This window comes from Melospiza melodia, chromosome Z (assembly GCF_035770615.1).
Source record: "Melospiza melodia melodia isolate bMelMel2 chromosome Z, bMelMel2.pri, whole genome shotgun sequence".
Lineage (NCBI taxonomy): Eukaryota > Metazoa > Chordata > Aves > Passeriformes > Passerellidae > Melospiza > Melospiza melodia.
In genome coordinates, this window is record NC_086226.1 from 51,324,163 (window position 1) to 51,343,247 (window position 19,085).

Below are 19,085 nucleotides of genomic sequence, written 5' to 3' on the forward strand. Positions count from 1 at the left end.
CCTTCCCACCAATTACTTAAACTGAGGACCAATTTACAACATCCCATGGTCAGACATCATCAGTTGTATAGTATCTGGCAGGAAAAACTTCAGTAAACAATCACATAGGGGTCTGTGACCTCTTTTCCCAGAAGGTGTCTCTGAGGTGTTAGAATACTATTGCAATTCCAGTCAACAATGACAAAGTTTTGTAAAGGGACCAAATTTTTCCTGACGTGCAATGTAAGTATTTCTGGTGTTGGCTTGGCCAGAACCTCTGATGCACAGGAAAAAATTAAATTTATTTTATTGATAACTGAGTTAAGAGTGAGACCTTTCACTTTAGTTGTGGGTATGCCACACCATTGGCATGGCAATTCTTGCTTTTACAAAACAAAATTGTTCTTCTGTGCATACGGGAAAAAAAAGACCATATTTACTGAGTTAGAAGAGCAGGATGTTTATGTTTTCTAAACATAGCAAACAAACCTGCACTGCTTTTCCTAGCATACAGGAAGCAACCAAGAAAGGTTGCTTAAGAAATAATTTCAAAGATGATATACAGTACAGAATGCATTTTCAACTCCTGATTATGAAGGTGATTACTGCTTTAGCTTTAAAAATATTATTTCCCCTACACACACGTGCAGCTTCAATGTTCAAGTGCTCTTCTAGCTTCATTATGGAGAAATCAAACTTACACCTACATGAGAAACACAGTAAGATGAATTGTAGAGTATCTGGCAAGAAAGACTTTGTTAAACAGTCATGTAGCAGTCTCAGCTCTATTTTCCAGATATGCAATAATGCTGCTTCTTTCTATGTTCATGTTTTCACACAGTTGCATACTCTTACATTATAAACTATGAATTTGCTGATCAGATAAAAAATCAGCACCTTTATGGAAAGATACTGATATCATCATATGTTAGGGTGATACATGATGCTTTCAGTTGCTGCTCTGTCTCTTGAAGTAAAAAGCATATGTGAACTCACCCCATACAGTTTAGAAAATGTAATTAACACAGATCATTAAAGGCATCTTCTCTTGCTCCCACTAAGAATTTTTTAAGAACACAAACAACTCTTTAGTGTTCACCTCTGCCATTTAAGAGGTTTTTCCTTCACTTGGATACCCAAGCAGGACAGAAACTTAACTGCTAGTGAAGGTGGGGTAGCAGAATGATTCTCAGACTGCTATTAAGAAATAACATCACCCAAAAGATAACATCCTGCACCAATGAAGTAAAATGGCCAAGGAACATCCCAAAGACAAAAAATCCTGAAATCTACTAGTGTCATTGCTAATATGGACAGTAGTACTGCAACCAGGACAAAAATACCATGTTCTCTTCTCAGTTGTTCTTGTTCTACACTTCAGTAGAGTTATTCCAGGTTTATACTGAGCTGGTCAGATTGACCTTGCTAAATACTTTAGCCACAGCATGACCTCCACCTAGAGCAGGCTGAAATCTAGGACAGCAGCCAAGCAGCCTGTCTGTGCAAAAATAACATTTTCAGAACTCTCTCCCTGCTGATCTTTTCACTGCATGCTACCTGTGATATTTTATATAATCCTAATCATAGACAGTTTTTTTTTTTTGCGTTTCTTAGAATCTGAATAATGAGAACACATTGACCAAATAGTTTTGCTCTTTTTCCTTTTGCTTTACTTTTATGCTCACATCAAATTCTTATTCTTTAATATAAAATTTTCTGTGTCAAGATTGAAAATACTGCAGAAGAATGGCTTTACTGAACATACTGGGGGGGAGGTTGGAACCCACAGAAAAGTATTATTAGTTTAAATTTTTGGCAATCCTTATGCTTGGTTTCATTACACATGAAGTTTGGATAATGTCTTTTGGATAACATAGACCTGTTTTTTACCGTGATTATGTATAATGTAGATGTTGAACCAAGGTGAAGTGAAAACACAGTTCTACAGAGTTAGTATTAGCATGTGCTTAAAGAAGAAAGAACATGTAAAATTCAAATTTGGTAATAAAATAGGTGAAATTTTAAAGTTTATTAAATGTACCTCTTGACAGTTTCCATTAATTCATTTAAATTTGTTTTAGTTCTACTGCTGTAGTGAACTGAAAATGCATTGAGATGAATGAGAAAATGACCCATTCTGAAATCCATAATCATGAATTCCATGTGCATGGTAACAACTAGATCTTACTCTAAAAAATAATGTCTGGTTTCAAAACTATCACAGGGACAAATGAAAAAAACAACCAAATGACTTATGTCTATTGATACATAGAAACTATATTGCAAGACACTGTTGTGATTTTTTCAAAAGAACAGTAGAAGAGTTCATCTGCAGGGGTTATTCTCCCAATCAGATGATCTCTAATCCTATTTTAATCTCAGTGAGCTATATTAAACAAAAGCAGAAGGTCTCGATGTTAGAACAGATTAGCCTTGACCTCACTGAGATCAGACTTAATAAGGAATCAGGTGTACATAAGTTGCCATCAACCTGATGATGCATTGTGGGTAGTGATACAGGAACAAAGTAAAACTTCCTTGAAACTGTGCTGAAAGGCATACAATTTACAGTAAGATCCCCTCTCTCTACCAAATATTTTACTGTTCCTTAGGGATGAAAATTTACTTCCTGTGGGTATTAAGAAAGGATACGGACAAAAAGCTCAGGTGGGAGCTGGCAAGGACTAAGTGTTTAGAGCATGGATAAACTTAACAATACCATCAGTAAAGGACATAAACTGTATAAGGCATGATACTTTTTAAAGACTTAGTAAACTCACCATGATTTTCAGCAGAAATTCTCTCAAACAGCCAATCATCATCAGATTATCATCCATATTTTTATTGCTGCAAAACCTGTTACATGTAACTATGAATAATCTTCAGTCCAACACCCTGCTATATCACCTAATTTTGCATATGGCAGTATATTAAAAGGGCAGTGTATTAAAAGCTTGTTAAAAGTCCACCCAAATAACTCTGTGAGATTTTATTCATCTGAGAAACCTGAAAATTGAGGTACACTGTTAAATAAAGGTACTAAGTTTTCATTTCATTTGAATATTGTACAGCTGCCCTCTGTTGTGTCCCATTTGCAACCAAGTTTTTAACTTTTGTCCAAAATTGTGATATTAAGGGTTTTTTTAGGCGGTGGTCATGTTGCAGTAAATCCAGTCCAAAACCTTACCCATGTAAAGCAAACCACTGAATTGGTCTCTCCACCAGAGCTGTCTTCAGTTGTCGTCCATGGACAGTGTCACATCTGCTGGCTAAGTCAACAGAAATGAGAATCATGCACTCCCTCTGTCCAGCTCAGCTTTCCTCTGCCAGATGATTTGCTATTGTGCAAATGTGACCTTAATCATCATATAACTTCAGCCTGGTGACTGGATCTGCATTTTCCTTTTTTTTTTTCTGTAGAGGTACTATTCAGACTATTTTCTAGTTGCACAGTATAAAGCATGCTTTTAAAATAAATAATAGATACCTTCAAAATTATATTTATTAAATGCTCTGTAATTTGGCCTAATCTTAGTATTTTGGCTATAGTTTCCCTTTCCATGTTTTTATTTGCCTTCTCCATTTCCATGTTCAACATCATTGTCTTTTTTTAAAATATTAAGTTTGTTTTAGAACATAGGTAGAATCACATTAATCTTCAGTTCAGCCTTGCAGAGAGATAAACCACATCTTTTCTTGTTGTTGTTGTTGTTGTTGTTTGTTGTTCTAAATATTGCACTGGTGACTAAAAAATTTAATTTTCTTTGAAAGTTCAAACTTACTTCCAATTTTGGCAATACTAATTTTATTACAAACTGCATAGGTATAAATTCTATGCTTGGCAAATTCCTTTTTCTCCTTTTCCTTTTTTTTTTCTTTCCCTTTCCTTTCCTCTCCCCCCTTGCTTTTCTTTTTGTTTTTCCTTTCCTTGCATGTTCTATTACACTTACAGAATGTTTCCATACATTTATCTCTTCAGTAAGGAAGAGATTGTTAGTTTCCTAGAAGATTAGGCATAATGAAATGCCAGGCCTGCTATGTATTCAAGTCCTACTAATTTGACTAGCAAATCTCTTCCCCTTGTCTTAATGAGGATGTCTTGGCACATGCAAATTTGTTAGCCAGTTTACAGCATTAGCAGCTTTGAGAAACATATTACTGTTGAAAAAGCAACACAGAGACAGACAGTATTACTAAATTGACTGGAAAAATAAAATAGCTTTGATATCTGTAAACAAGAATATGGTTTCCCATTTGTCTCATCGACCTAGTACATTAAAAGAATTTTCTTAGCCTCCTGTCTCTGAAGACAGTCACCCAAGACAGTATTTTTTAATTTCATCTACCTGCTCTGCTCATATGCTTGTCCGATCTCTTATTCAACAAGCTGCAGCCACATAGCTTTTTCAATTTTATGCCAGAGAGCTCCTGCATAACTGCTAGCAGCTGTCCCAGCCTCAGCCTATCTGCTCTGGAGTGGTGGGATAAACTACATTTACAATTACTGTCTGAAGATCATCTAGCTCTTCTCTGAGCCTTTCAGAAGCTCAGAGCTTATGACAGTTGCTTGTTATTCCAGGTGCCCCCCCCAGAATGGCATTTCATAATTGACAGCTGTGTTTTTTCACAGAGAGCTGTGCCGTGGATGCTCAGCCTTGTGCCTGCCCTGGGAGGCGCCGGCCCTTGAGGGGTGAGCAGCAGCAGCAGCAGCAGCAGCAGCAGCAGCAGCAGCAGCAGCAGCAGCAGCAGCAGCAGCAGCAGCAGCAGCAGCATCAGCACCAGCACCAGCACCAGCAGCAGCAGCATCAGCCCACTGCTGTGCCGGCAGGAGCCGTGGTGAGCGCGCTCTGCTGGCTCCGGGTCTGTCGGCGCTGCAGCGGGCAGAGAGCTCTGCAGGCTGGAGCCCCCCTGCGCCAGCGACTGCAGAGCAAAAATGAGGAGGAAGAGGAGCAATGCAGAAATGCTTCCCTGTTCCCTCCAGAGAATTAGAAATATGTAAAACAATCAATAAAATGCCTAATAGTGGTTGGATTCTTATTGCTCCCTGTGAAGGTAGGTTCTTGTTGTATACTGATATTATATTTTGTCAAGTTAGTAAAAAAATTAAAAAAAAAAAAAACCCTAAGGAACTCAAGACAGAAAGAGGAGTGTGAGAACAGAGGTAGTGAGATGACTTAACTTTTTTTTTTTAATAGGCCTCTGGTCCATACTAGGTTATTTTTATTACTGTTATTGCTGTTGTCGGCTTTTTCTTTCTCAGCTACAAACATATAGGAAGAAAGCTGCATTCTCCCAGTTATGAAATATGAACAGACTTCTTTACAATCCATATCTGCTGCTTGCTCCACTGGCTTCTGATCAGTGGCTGGAGTCCATCTGCAACAAGACACAGGCAGCAGAGATGTTTTTAGTGAACATGTCTCTCTTTTATTTTTAAATAGCACTGGAAATGAACATTGAAATCTGGTTTCTTGCCAGCTTGATTCAGAAAATAGTAGAAGAGTTACAGCAGGTTAAACCAGGCATTCAGCTAGAGAATGGGATCAGAACAAAGGTTCTAAATCAGCAAAAGCAGTGGCAATCACAGGGGTTTTATATGGGAAAGTTCTTATTAGTACCCAGAACACTTGGGCGTCATGATTTCTTTTGTCACACAGGTGTCACAAAAAGTGCGTAACTATACAGACACACACATGCACACACGCACACACGTGAGAAGAAAGTTACTTTTTAACTGCAGATTAGCTTTGGGAAACACGAAGCTGTTTCCTAAATGGACATATCAAAAGTAGCTGAGTTATGGTAATTGTCTGTGTTGGTACTTAAAACCCCCTGCAGAGGTGAGGGGGAAAATGCCTTTCACTGGCCTAGCATGCTTTACAGCACATTTTCTTTTTTAAATGTCATACATTTATTGCAGTTCAGTGAGTGCACAGCCACTCTTCTTCACTTGGAGATAAAACTATTCTGACTGACATGTCTGAAAGAGGCATCTTTCCCTCCTTCTCCAAACACTAAGCAGAAGTCTTGAGACATCTCCCAGTCCTCTGTCCTTCTTTTGATGGTTTCTTAAAGCAAATAGGAAAAAAAGTCTGTCTCTGCTACTAGCCACGAGATACCGCTAGCTGCTCTGTACACTGTGCACTGTGAAGCAGTCTCTGGAACACTCCTTGCACTGTAGGTGCTCTTGTAAGGTTGCTCTTGTGTGTCTGCAAGCTACCTAACAATTTTCTCTTTGTGAATGCAGGAAGCTCTGTGGGAAGCTCTACCAAAATGGTTGTTATAAAGATTGCTCGACATGGGAGCCATGTCTTACCACTCCGGCATCCTGGAAAGGTTGTACATTGCCTGCCAGAGTGGAAATTATGTTAGTATGGAATTTGGACCCTGTAAGTGTACGTGTACGTCTTTTAGGCTTTCTTTTTTGCAAAAGGGTCTAGGACTGCACAACCTGCAGGAGACCTGCAGCTGCAAATGCTTTTAAAGTTTTACTTGTGCCTGTTGAGATCCTAGAAGCTGTTTTGCTCAAGCTTTCCATAGGCTCTAGGATTTGGCTGTTCTAAGAAATTTTTGAGAATTGTAGAGAAAACTGTCACCTTCTTTTCTGTGTCTGAGAGTTTGTCAGTACTCTCCTATGCAGAACCCGTCCCTGGATGAACTGTGCTCAAGAAAGGCACTTTCCCCTTCACCAGGAAGAGGAGCCTTATGTAACTCCTCCTCACTGATTGCACAGATGCATTCAAAAAGCCCTGTATAATTTATTCATCTTCTCATATGCATAGCTCCAACAGCAATGACATGATGTGGCTTTTTTGCAAGTGGTGTGGAAGTTACAATGAATTAATTGTCCAGGTGGTCAGGCTGGCATTTGAGCTGCCAGCAACCTTCACCTGGTTGCAGATCAGCACAACAAGCAGTGGTGGGAAACAGCTGTGCTTTTTAAGGTCCCATTTTGCTGCTTCATTGCTCTTTTTGCTGCTGTTAGCTGAACAGTAACCATTTAGAAAGATGTCCACTGTAGGTGTTTGAATTGCTTTTAAAGCAATGTTTCAGTTTTTCCCTTCACATGGAGGTACCTCTCTATCAGTGCTCCACCACTTCCTGCCATTCTCCTGGAGGAATTGCTCCTGGGGCTCCCAAAAGAATCGTGGACAGGCAACGGGAAGGGCAGAGCAGATGCCATGCTGTGAGTGTGGCTCTTTTTGGTGGGTGCACCTGTACCAGCTGTGCCATGGAGTGCACTCATGGGCATACATCTCAGTCTGTTTTCCCTTCTCTTAGTCCAGTATGACTTGAGATCAGTAGCTCACTAACACCACCAGTGCTAGTGCATGCAGAGGTGGTTTTGCAGTTTATCTAGATGTAGATTTACTGAATGTTTTGCAGACTAGCAGCACAGTTGTGGCACCCAATATCTCAGCTCCTGGGTACTCACTGAGGGTATCTCATCCTGCTCTGTGGTAGCTTTACTGCCTTACCTGTGAGATGGATTCTTCCATGAACAGCAGTCATGCCTCAGATTTGCACTGCAGACTTACCTCTGCTGGGAGAGGTATTAGACTTGTTAGCAAGTGCATGAATACAGTGCACGAATTAACATTACATTTTGTAAGATCTGCTTGGGATAAAGAGACCTTAACAAAAAAAAAAGTTATTTCACAGCATCTGCCCTCCCCATAATGATTCTACCTATAATGAGAACTGGATTCTCATAGGGTGAAAAAGACCTTAGTTTTAAAATGATGATTTACCTTAGTTTTGAAATGATGATTTACCTGCTTTATACGCAAGCAAAATACCCCAAACAAACAAAACAACCAAACATAATAAAACAACAACAACAAAAAAAATAAAAAAAAAAAAAAGAAAAAAAACAAGACAAAAATACTTAGTTTTTTTTCTAATAAATATCCTGTTCTTCTATACATGCAAATCTTTTTCTTAACCACTTTTTCCCTTGGTTAATAGCCTGGTACATAGTATGTTCAATAATTCAAGACTGAGCTAAAAATGGGTTTGGTCTACTTTCTTGGAATATCCTCTGGGAGTATAGAGAAGAGAACTGGAGAAGCAATTATTTCATGCTGCAGCTGTATATTTAACTGCTTTCTTTCTCACTCTAGTGGCATCTGCATTCTCGCAGCTGAGGTAATGGAGGAAGTTAGGACTCTTAAGTGCATCTGTGAGTCGTGGGAGGTGATTATCACAGCAACCAGAAATTTACCTCCTTTGCACCAGGCAGTTTTTTGTATGGACTATTCGGATTAAAGTGTCCACTCTTCAACGTACATCATCATATGTTTGCTAAGGTCTTGATTAAAAAGTTAATTGATTAATCAACTGATGAAGGTCTTTGTGCATCTGAGGGAATGGAGGCTGCCATATGATTTTCCTTATTTCTGCAGTATATCTACACAGGCTGAAGACAGCACAAGCATTGTGGCAAGAGGCTGCTTCCAGCTGATTAGTTCTCCAGTGGTAATACTTGTACTTGGGGAATATATAAATGACTCATTTCTTTTGGAAAAGTCTCCTTGGAATCAGCCTTTTCCTTCAATTTATTATGCGCTGGCTTGGTGGCAATCACAGAGTAAAACAACCCTAGCAGCACGAGGAAAATGTAAGATGCAGGATGCAAAAGAAAATTAATATCAAGAAGACTCTGGTCTACCTTGTGTACCTTGTGTGTGAAAAACCCTCCTCCTTCCTTGAAAGGGCATTTCAGTCACTTACCTCCAAACACCAGGACAAGAGGAAATGGAGTTCTGTTCTCTAATGTAGCCATGTAAACTTGCAGAACACTTCACCAGCAGATAAATCAGTTACTGAAAGCAAAGTTGCAGGAGCCCATGACCTATTACACTGAGGTTCTGATTCCTGGGGCTGGCACATTCAGTCTAGAAAAGACTTGTGTCAGTGACAGCTAAAGAGTTGTGTCAAACCAGCTCAACTCTCTTCATGCCTCTAGAGCTAACAGCACATGCGTATATAACATTTTTGTAAGGTCTGAAGATTTTCACTATAGAGAAAATATGAAGAACAGGTACAGTGTAGACGTATGACCTTTGGCGATGTGACTGCTGAGCACAGTTTCAAAGTAAAAATCCAAAATACACAAATGGCTTCCAAAATCATAAGGTTAAAGAAATGCAGAAAAATGCAGGTATTTTTAGTATACTTTTTTCTCCAATTGACCCAAAATCCTTGAAGAAATGCAAGTAGGTTAAATATTTGCAGGTGGAATGTTGATAGTTACAGCCTGTGCCTCTTCAAAGGTTGCCAGCAAAGCACTGGCAGAAAAAGCATTTTGCTATGCTAAGAAGCTGAACTCAGAATGCCTAGTTCTCTTCCACCAGTAAAAAACATGATGCTTTAAATTTTGCCAATTATTTTTTTATGATCATTGTTAATAAGTAATACTACAAAGACATGATTGAGGGTGACATACGCTGCATCTAAGCTTTTAAACTATTATGAATGCTACAGAGACTCCATCTTCTATATCTTATTCAGCACCTTAGGTTAGCCTGATGAAGCCTCATTCCATTTTGTCTCAGTCTTTTCCTACTCCTTCAAGCTTCAGAAACCCTACCAAGTATGTCTGCCTTTCACCAATGACAATAAATACAAGAAAGTAGTTAACAGAATATATTTAGATTAATAATCATGCCAACTTGCCAGAGAGGCAACTGAGAAGTCTGCAAAGACAGTCCAAAGTAAATTCCTTCATGACATGGGAAGAAAACAACCACCTCAGAGTGAGAAATCAAAGGTTTTTTGAAACCCGAGGCTGAAGAGCGCTGCCTGAGGGGGAGCCAGCTCACAGCAGCGCTTCCCCTGTATGCCTTCCCAGATAGCAGTGTTTTCATGCTCAAGGACATAATCTGAGGTTCTTTTTTTTCCCCTTCCCATTTAAGGGTCTTGCTGACTTTGTTTTTCATGAACTTCTGCACTCTTCCCCTAAGCCCACTAAAATTACTTCATGGCTGTGAGCTCCACAGCTTTATTCTTGACAGAGGTAAAAAAAGTTGCTAGGTGGGGTTTCAGTTTTATACCTTCTGTTTCACATCTTCTTTTAACAGAAGAGACGTAAATTCCTGCCTGTCATGTCACTCACAAGGATGCAGACCCTGTCATAGTGTCCCCACTTATCTCTTTTTCAGGTTGAAGTGCGCAATATGTCCTAGTTCTTCAACAGCCTCCAAGAAGGATAGTTTCTCCTTATGCAATGACAGGATAAAATTGAAAATGCTAGACAAAGTTGTCTTCGGTATTTCCTCAGTCTTGTTTCAAAAGGACAAACTCCAGAAGGCGGTTTCTTTCCTGTAAAGCTTTAGCTAAAGAGTGCCAGATGGGATTGCACTTCCTGAGGTGTTAACAAGGACATGGCCTGTCCTCTCCAACAGCACAAGCCCTACTGCTTTCAGGCAGCAACAGTTCAGTCTGTGCTGAATTGATCTGGAAGTGTCAGTTACCACACGGGGACAAGCGGTTTTATCCCAGAGATATAAATAACAATCTTGAGCATATGGAGAAGAGCGTGCTCTTGGTCTAGAAACAGCTTCATGTTTACAAGTTTTGTTTTTAACATCTGGTCCAGCTCACAAGGACTGGGAGCATGTCCTGACACTGAGATTGTTCCTTATCCTCTTCTTCAGTTTTCTGGTACTTAGCTCTCGTAGTTTTCAGCACTGACCGTGTATTCCTACACAAGGTGAAGGCCACTCTAGCACAGATGTTGCTGTTATAAAACATGGTTCTCTGTTACCTCACAATACTACCTTACTTTGACTAAAAGCAGAAAAAAATTGTCTTAAAGGCCCAACTGAAACCATAGACATGATGATTTAAAAGAGCTTATTTGGCAAATAACTTGTCAGCTACAAGCCAGGAAAAAATCAGGCTGCTAACAAATTTTGCCATAAGCATTCAGCTGCACTGCAACTTGCAAGTGGGATAACCTGTGACCTTCTGAAAGTCTAGAGATAAACCAGGAAAATTTCAGGCACAAAAACCTTAGTGCATTTCCCAACAACTTCAGTAAAAGTACTTTGTGATTCATAAGAAAATTAATGTGTAACATAAGTGTTGACCGCACATTCACTGTTCTCTTCTGTGTCTGTACATTTACATGTTGCATGCTTTTAACATAATTTCGTAGGATAAATGATTACTTTGAGAGAGGCAGTACTGCAGTAGCCTCCATCAATCTCTCTCAAACTTCAGGAAACTTTTATTTGTGTTTCTATTTTTAAGCCTGAAAGTTAAGGAGTTAGATTAAAACTATGCGTTTAAATAATTTTTATTATTTGTCCCACAAGCTACTTCATCCAATCCTTTATAGAGATGGGAGGTCATATCCTTCTCTGCAAGGCAGCATTTCAAATGCTGCACCATTTCTGCACGCACACACTGTCCAGGCGCCTCTGTCTCCTTCAGCGGCAGGATAGCAGTGCCCTCGGCGTGACACAAGGGCTCCTCATTGCCAAAGGAAGAGCCACCACAACCTGCCATGGCTGGAAATTGCTTTTGCACCAGATATTTTTTATTTTCACTAGGGACTTGGCACTGCAGTTGGAGGCAATGTGCATTTGCAGCCCAGAAAGTGCATTGTATCCTGGATTGCATCCAATGCAGTGCGGCCAGCAGGATCCTTTTGCTGTCGTCTGGGGAGACCCCACCTGGAGTGCTGTGTTCAGGGAATGGCTTCAGGCTGAAAGAGGTTTAGACCAGATAGTAGGAAGAAATTCTTGACTGTGAGGGTGATGGGGCTCTGAAACCAGATGCCCACAAAAGTTGTGAGCACCAGGTCAGTGGAAGTATTCAAGTTCAAGTTCCATGGGGCTCTGAGCAGCCTGCTGTACTGCAAGGTATCGCTTTCCACGGCAGGGGGCTTGGAACCAGGCGACCTTTAAGGTCGCTTCCGACCCAGGCCGTCCTGTGATTCCACAGAACAGTTGGTACGTGCCCAGAAAGTGTCCATCACCGGGCTTTCTCTGGGCACAGCATGGACTGCTACCAAGGTCCTTCAGTCTCCGGGGAGATAAGAAGATCAAGGCTGGTACTGCAGGCAGCAAAGATGCACTGATCCCTCAGCATTTGAATAAGCCTGAAAGGTTTTTCCTTGTGATTTACTTGCGCATTCCAAGACTTGCTTGACTGCAGTGCGATCATCCGCAGCGTTTTACCACCACCCAGCGGGGACGGCGGGCACAGCCCGGGCACATCCCTCCCCGGCTCCGGTGGCTCTGCAGAGCCCTTTCCCACTCCGCAGGGCCCCAGGCAGCTCCGTCAGCATCCGCTGGGAGAGCCCAGAGAACGCGGGGCGCCTCTCTGGAAAGGGCGCTTCCCATCTTTTTCATGCCCAGCGGCCCATGGTGGAAGTGTTGATTGTTGATTGTTGTAATAATACTAACAACATCAGAAATAGTAATAGTAATAGTAATAGTAATAGTAATAGTAATAGTAATAGTAATAGTAATAGTAATAGTAATAGTAATATAATAAGAGCAAAACCAACAGCAAAACCAACAATAATGCTGGGGGTTTGGAGTGGGTTTTTTGCTTTGGTTTTGGTACTTGTGGGGTTTTGGGGTTGAGTTGAGTTGGATTGGGTTCTGGAGGGTTTTGTTTGGATGGGGATGGGTTGGTTGGTTGGTGGTTTGGTTGGTCGATTAGTTCGTCTATCAGTTAGGGATTTTTATGTACTTCTTCACAGAAGAAATAACTGACCTTTGGAATTTCATGTGGTGTGTTGGCCTACTGATACATTTTGGAAATTTTCAGTTATTACCAGATTTTCATTCTTTAGCCACTTCTTAGTCTAAGCTGAAAAAATGGCTACTTTGACAGTCCCACCTGGAAACTGTGTGTAGTGAATGCACACACAGGACCACATTTTCCTGCGGGTTGCTATCATTCTCTAGTGCTTAAGACACTCACAGCAGATAGATGGTTGTTTTTTTGACACAGTACACTGTGAAAATCTAAGCTTGGGGCATCCTGCACACGGCTCCCACAATATTATATGTGCACAAAACAATGCCCTTTCTCTGAAATGCCTCTGCTCTGAAACCTGGAGGTGTATTGCCTTGCAGTAGGCTGCACCAAAGACATTGTGCTGGTCTGCATGTAAAGCTTGGTAGCCACAGTAATAGAAGGATTTATTAGATTTCTTCTGGCTTATTAAGACAAAGCTAACAGAAGTGGCCAGATGTCGTAGCAGCATATGGGGACCATAAGAATGTTCATATCGCGTCAGATCAAAGCTCTGACCTGTTTGGTGGCTCTGTTTCCAAATGTAACCAATAGCAGATGCCTCAGGAAGACTGTAACAACACAGGCAGGCGTGTTCTGCTGCTTTTACAGCCTGCACGCTTGTGCAGATCTTACTGATCTCTGAACCTGACCGAGCACACTGGCATTTTGTAGCCCTCTGTACTTCAGCTTCTCTGCCCTGCCACAGGCAAACTTTTTATGCCCATTGCTGGCAGAGGTGCAGAGTTCCAGTTTGATTGTATTCATTTTGCTCTGAAGGACTTAGTTCTTGTTTACATTTGATGTTTTGTTTTTAAGAGACAGTAAACAAACTCCTTTGCTGGCCACAGATGATCCAACAGATTTCTTTTATCCTCCCTTTTTCATTCCTTTATGAAGTAAAGCCTCTAATCAACGAATTTTCCACACATGAAAACCATCATATCAAGGATCACCCTGGCTACACTTGTACTTTTCCTAGCATTCCTGTACCTTTTTTTTTTTTTGAGCAGAAGAGCTCTGGACCAGACCAGAAATATCATTAGAATTATGTCTGAACAAATGAACTGCATGCAACAAATGGAATCCATTCCTTTGTGGAAAAATGTACTGGGTCAAAAACAATGAGAAAAAGAGGCATGTGGGACCCAATCCAGTATTGCAGATAATAAACAACAACCTAAGTTTGGAAGGCAGCAAAAGTGGCTTAAAGCCGCCAAATCACAGGTAAGTGTAGGAAAAACACAGAATACAGGTGGGTTTTTATTTATAATGATACCTCTGCTGAAATAAGGAAAAAAATACACAAGGAAATTATTTTCTGGGATGCTCTCTTTATATCTCAAGCCTACATTGTGGCACCTCTTCAGGTTTGGCAGGTTAACCCGTCTACAAATTTGCAGGCCCACTACATCTGATAAAATATAATTGCAAACAATGATGCACACAGGAATTGCTTATTTGTTATGCAGATAAGTAAAACACTTCTTTCTTGTCATGGAATATTTTTGGCTTTAAATGAAACACCATGGTTCTTGAAATAAGTATTTCTATGCACAGATTAACAACATTTCCCCTTAAGTGCCGTCTGCTTCCAAAGATGGTTCTTTTTCTTCTTGACTGGCACTGAGGCACCTAGGAATATCACGCTTTGAAAATTGGAACTACTAGAACAGTCACACTTACATTTACTCATTTGCTTTCTTTTATTTATTAAAGAAACATCAGCTAAAACAGCAGTACTCTGTTCCGAAGAAGTAGACCTCTACCATATAAGGAAAAAAATAATTCCCTTGGACTGTAACTCAAGGGAGGCACCTCCTACCTACTACTTTTGGCTTCAGGAATCTTCTTTATACTGTCAACATGTAAGTGCTGTACTACATGATGGATCGTTTTGGAAGGAACCTGTAATCTCTAGCCTGTGAACAGCTGCAAAAGAAAGTCATAGTTCCTGCAGTTGTATGTGCAAAGTCAGGGACTCTAAGGAAGGCTGTTATAAAAATATCCAAATAACAAGATCACCTTCTTCTCTTCCCTTGAGAAACATTAATACTAGAAAATACTAGCTTTCTCTCTGAAGTCCTATTGAACTGTTTCCTGCACTAATAGGCAAAACATTCCACCAAGAATTGCAGCTCAGAAAAAGAATACCTGAACTCAAAGAGTTAACAAAGCATGTATTGGAAGCAGGGCATTAGAGGCTCGAGGGAGCAGACATTATTCTCTTTACCCTGGGATTTGAGGCAGGAAGAAAACAGACATCTAACATCACTGGAAAACAGATAAACTAGATAACAGATCAAAACTGCCACAGACAAGAAACATGGTACCTTCCAGAAAAAAACTGTTTCATAGAAGTAGATTGGTGAGAGCATTGGACAGTAAAACGACCTTAATATCATGTGGAAAGTCAAGGCTATCTCACATCTAATATCCAGGGTCATAATTTCAACTACCTCCATGTTGCAGGGATGATGATAAATTCTCAGTGTTCTCATCCTGAAAAAAAAAAAAAGTCAGTGTAATTTACAATAAAGAAATAATCAAAATAAAGGTAGAGGAGTGGAAGGAATGGTGTCTTTCTTTGCCAAACACAATATAAAAAAACCCTAAAGGGATATGAATGGAAAAGTTATACTTATGTGTATATCTCGCTCAGTCTTTTCACTATTTTCTCTCAGATCATATTTGGATATTTGAAGGAAGTCCATACTGCCCAAGATCTGTGTACTTTAGTGTGGCCAGGAGGAGCACAAGCCAAGAACAGAAGGTAAACTCTGTGTGGGGAGAGCTGGAAAGGGTACTTCTTCCAGTTTTTGTAATATTTTTTATTGGAGGCAGGCCTAGGAATTTAGAGGTTTCATTTGCAAGCTCTGTGGTGAAAAATAAGGTGTTGAAATTGATCTCTTCTGAAACTACAAGTTATTATCTTATGTTCATTATCAAAATTATTAACACCAAAAAGCATTTGTCTTAGTCACATGGAAAGGTGGGAGACATAATAGAGTAAAAATTATCTAAGGCTTATGCAACAATAAAATGTACATACTGTTTCAAGTCTGCAGGTTGTTAGAATTGGCCTTTAGTCCAATACCTATCTAAATGTATTCAATCAAATTGATAAATAAGTTAGATATATTATGGGTAATATCACTGGCATATTTAACTTAGTCACTGTCTGTTTTACACAATGATTTTCAAACAGTTTAACATTGTATACCAAAATGGACTGCTATGTATAAAGGTACTGTCAGTTCAGGCAAGGCATATCCTTCACCTTTTTTGATTCATAGGGAATGGTGTTAAGACAGTTATTTCTCAAGCTCTGGATAAAAGGAATGTCAAAACAAGCCTGTATTCGCAATCACACTGTGTGACTTTCCTGATCATTTCTTATCCAGTGTTTACAGAAGACTCAGTGCATTTGAGGTGGGAGGAGGAAGGAGGGGGAAGAGGCTTTATAATGTCTGGGAGTCTGCAGCCAAACAAACTTACATCCCAACTGATTTAAAAGGTAATTTAGTTTGGAACTTTTCACTCAGCACCTGGTAAAAGATAAACCAGCATAAGACATTAAAGGAAGTTGGTTATGAGCAACGCAAACTCCCGCCTCTTCTCTCTGCTGTATTCCTCTAGGAATTTTTTTGTAATAAATGTCCCTATCTTTGTCTTCAAGGGTCTCTTGAAGTGTGATTCTGCTTGCTAAAACACAAACAAAATCTCCAGGGGTCTGTACATGGTAGGCTGAAGTTTAGAGTTGCTAGCCACGATTAAGGAATGCACTCCACTGCAAGCCAAAGACTCACCTCTACAATCAATTAAGCTGCAGTTGTTTCACCAAGACTCCAGGCGGTGTGTAGCATGCACACACCGTGATTACTGGAGGGAAGGTGAACCTGGCTGCTCAGGGATTATGTGGATTTTTAACATTAAGTTCATCTCCCAGCACAAGATGTTAATTGACCTTGATCTTGATAGCTCAGAAGCTGCACAGTAGGGGCAAAAGGCGTGTTATGTGTGTTATCCACGTTTCTCAGTGCACCCTACCAGGGAGCACTGTGTAGTGCAGAGGAGACCCAGAAGTGACACAGAGTCCCATAGCGGCTTTGCAAGTCAGTCAACAGCAGAGCAGGCTATTCTGAACAGAAGGAGAAGGCAGGATAAGAAAGCTGAGCTGCTAATGCCTGCTAAGAAGCTGCAGTGTTACTCTTGCTGCGTGAGAACTGAGCATGACAGAGGTGCCTGTCGCCAGAATAGCCGTGAGCTGAGGCCCACTGCCACAGCTGTCCTGGCTTCTCCCACGCAGCCTCGGCTATGCAGGCACACTGATTACAGCGTGCTGCTTTTGGAAAGCCCCGTGGAGCTGGGCTGCACTCCCCAGGGGCATTCGGACCAGGCCAGAATAAAGTGCAAAGGTTAACAGCTTTGCTGATTAGAGCAGCTGTAATCGAGTTAAGGACCACGCTTGTTATTCACTTAAGGTTGTGCTTGAGTTAAATCACAAGGAAGTCAGTGTGTGGCTCTCCCCTTATCTCTGCCAGAGGAGGGGTAAAAGGCTCCTGTTACCTTAAGAGCACTTGTGAATATCTTCGTGTTGTGAGCCACCCGAGAGCAATAAGGCCACCAGACCCTTTCAGCCGGAGCACCTTCAGATAACTCTCTTCAGATGTCTGCAGGGAAAGTGTCAAGGCCACCACAAAAACATATAAAATGGGTTTTCACAGGAGATGTGTCATCCTGCAGTGGGGAGAGGTCAGGGTGTCTGGAGAAAGGGCTGTAAAAATCTTTAATGAGCAATGGCTTCTGCAGGAAAGAAGACAGGGACAGAAGAAAAGCCACAGGCAGCTGCAAAATCCCTTGATGTGGTTACAGCCGTGAACCCAAAACTGAGTTTGTTTTTTTCATGGTGATCATGAAAGAAGGAGATACTGCACATTGTGCACACCCATTGTATCTACCTACCACTGTCAGTTTCTGAATATTTCGCTGTTTATGAAAGTGGGAATGAATCACAAGATTTTATTTATTGTTTATATAGTTTACTAATAATGCTTTCAATTTTGGAATTTGAAGAAAGACTACAGATCTGCTACATTTTAGAAATTACAATTTACATTTTAAAACTTACAACTTAGAAATTTTGCTGTCATTTTGCTGGATATTTTGACAACTGTTGAAAAAAATCATGTTTATAAAATAAAAGTAGGAGTTTTAGTAAATGGTGATTTTACTACTTGCTTGCATATCAGTTTACATTTTGTGTACCTATGCTTTATACATAAAGAAACAGATGTAATTAAACTCCTTCTATCTATCTGAAGCAAAAACATCCCTGAAGATACTGAAAGATAGGATCTGACATTTCCCTACCAGTTTTAAGATATTTAAGAGATATTTTGGAGCTAAAAGAAAATGTAAACAGACATCTACATAGGTACACACAGATGCAGAAATGCATGTGCACACATCTCTGCCCACAAGTACATACCACAGGTTAATAAGATACTAAAATATTTATATTTCATTTGCCAGGCTAAAGATGTCTTAGCAGCTTCACTGGAAACCTCATCCTTTGTAAACTGGTATGACAAACCTTTGCATTATTTTAGTGATATTGGTTTTTTTCATGCTTTTGTATAGTCTTTACACTCTCACACTCTTTCATATTTGTACACTCCTTACACTTTTATATGTTCCTTAATTATTATTCCCACCCTTGCAAGTGCTGGGAAATCAAGGCACTCATGCCTGCCTTCTGTTAGGCTAGCAAATAAATTCTTAAATTTTTCCCACATTAACTCATGAATAGTCTGTTCATGGTAAATTTATCTCCATTCTTTCATGACAATTGCTTAGAACACCCTGTGTGTAATTCACTACTACACCTACCTATGATGTCTTTTTTTCTTAGCACTGATTTCTTGAAGAAACAATGAAACTGACTGAGATCTGCTTCTTGAAGACTCCAGGTGGTGACAGGTCTGAGGGATGTACATGAATCCTTGGAAAACAAAATCAAGCCATGGGACAACATTTTAACTGTTGGTTTTAAAAGCTCAGCAGCAGCACATGTGTGACTTCATCTATTTCAAAGGTGGTTCAGAAAACCTTCGCAGTAAATCTCACCTTGCAAAGGACTGGTTTGGTGATCAGAACATCAGCACTCCTACAATGGCTTTATGACGTGGCCTATCCTTCATGAGCACAGTCGTAATAGGCTGTAGACTACACTGCCAGTAGTAGATCTTCAGGGAGGTAATGACCATCTAATCAGTGAGTTCAAAGTGCTCCTTTAGATGTGTATCGATCCCTTACCTTCTCTTCTTGCAGAGTCCAGCAGTGCAAGG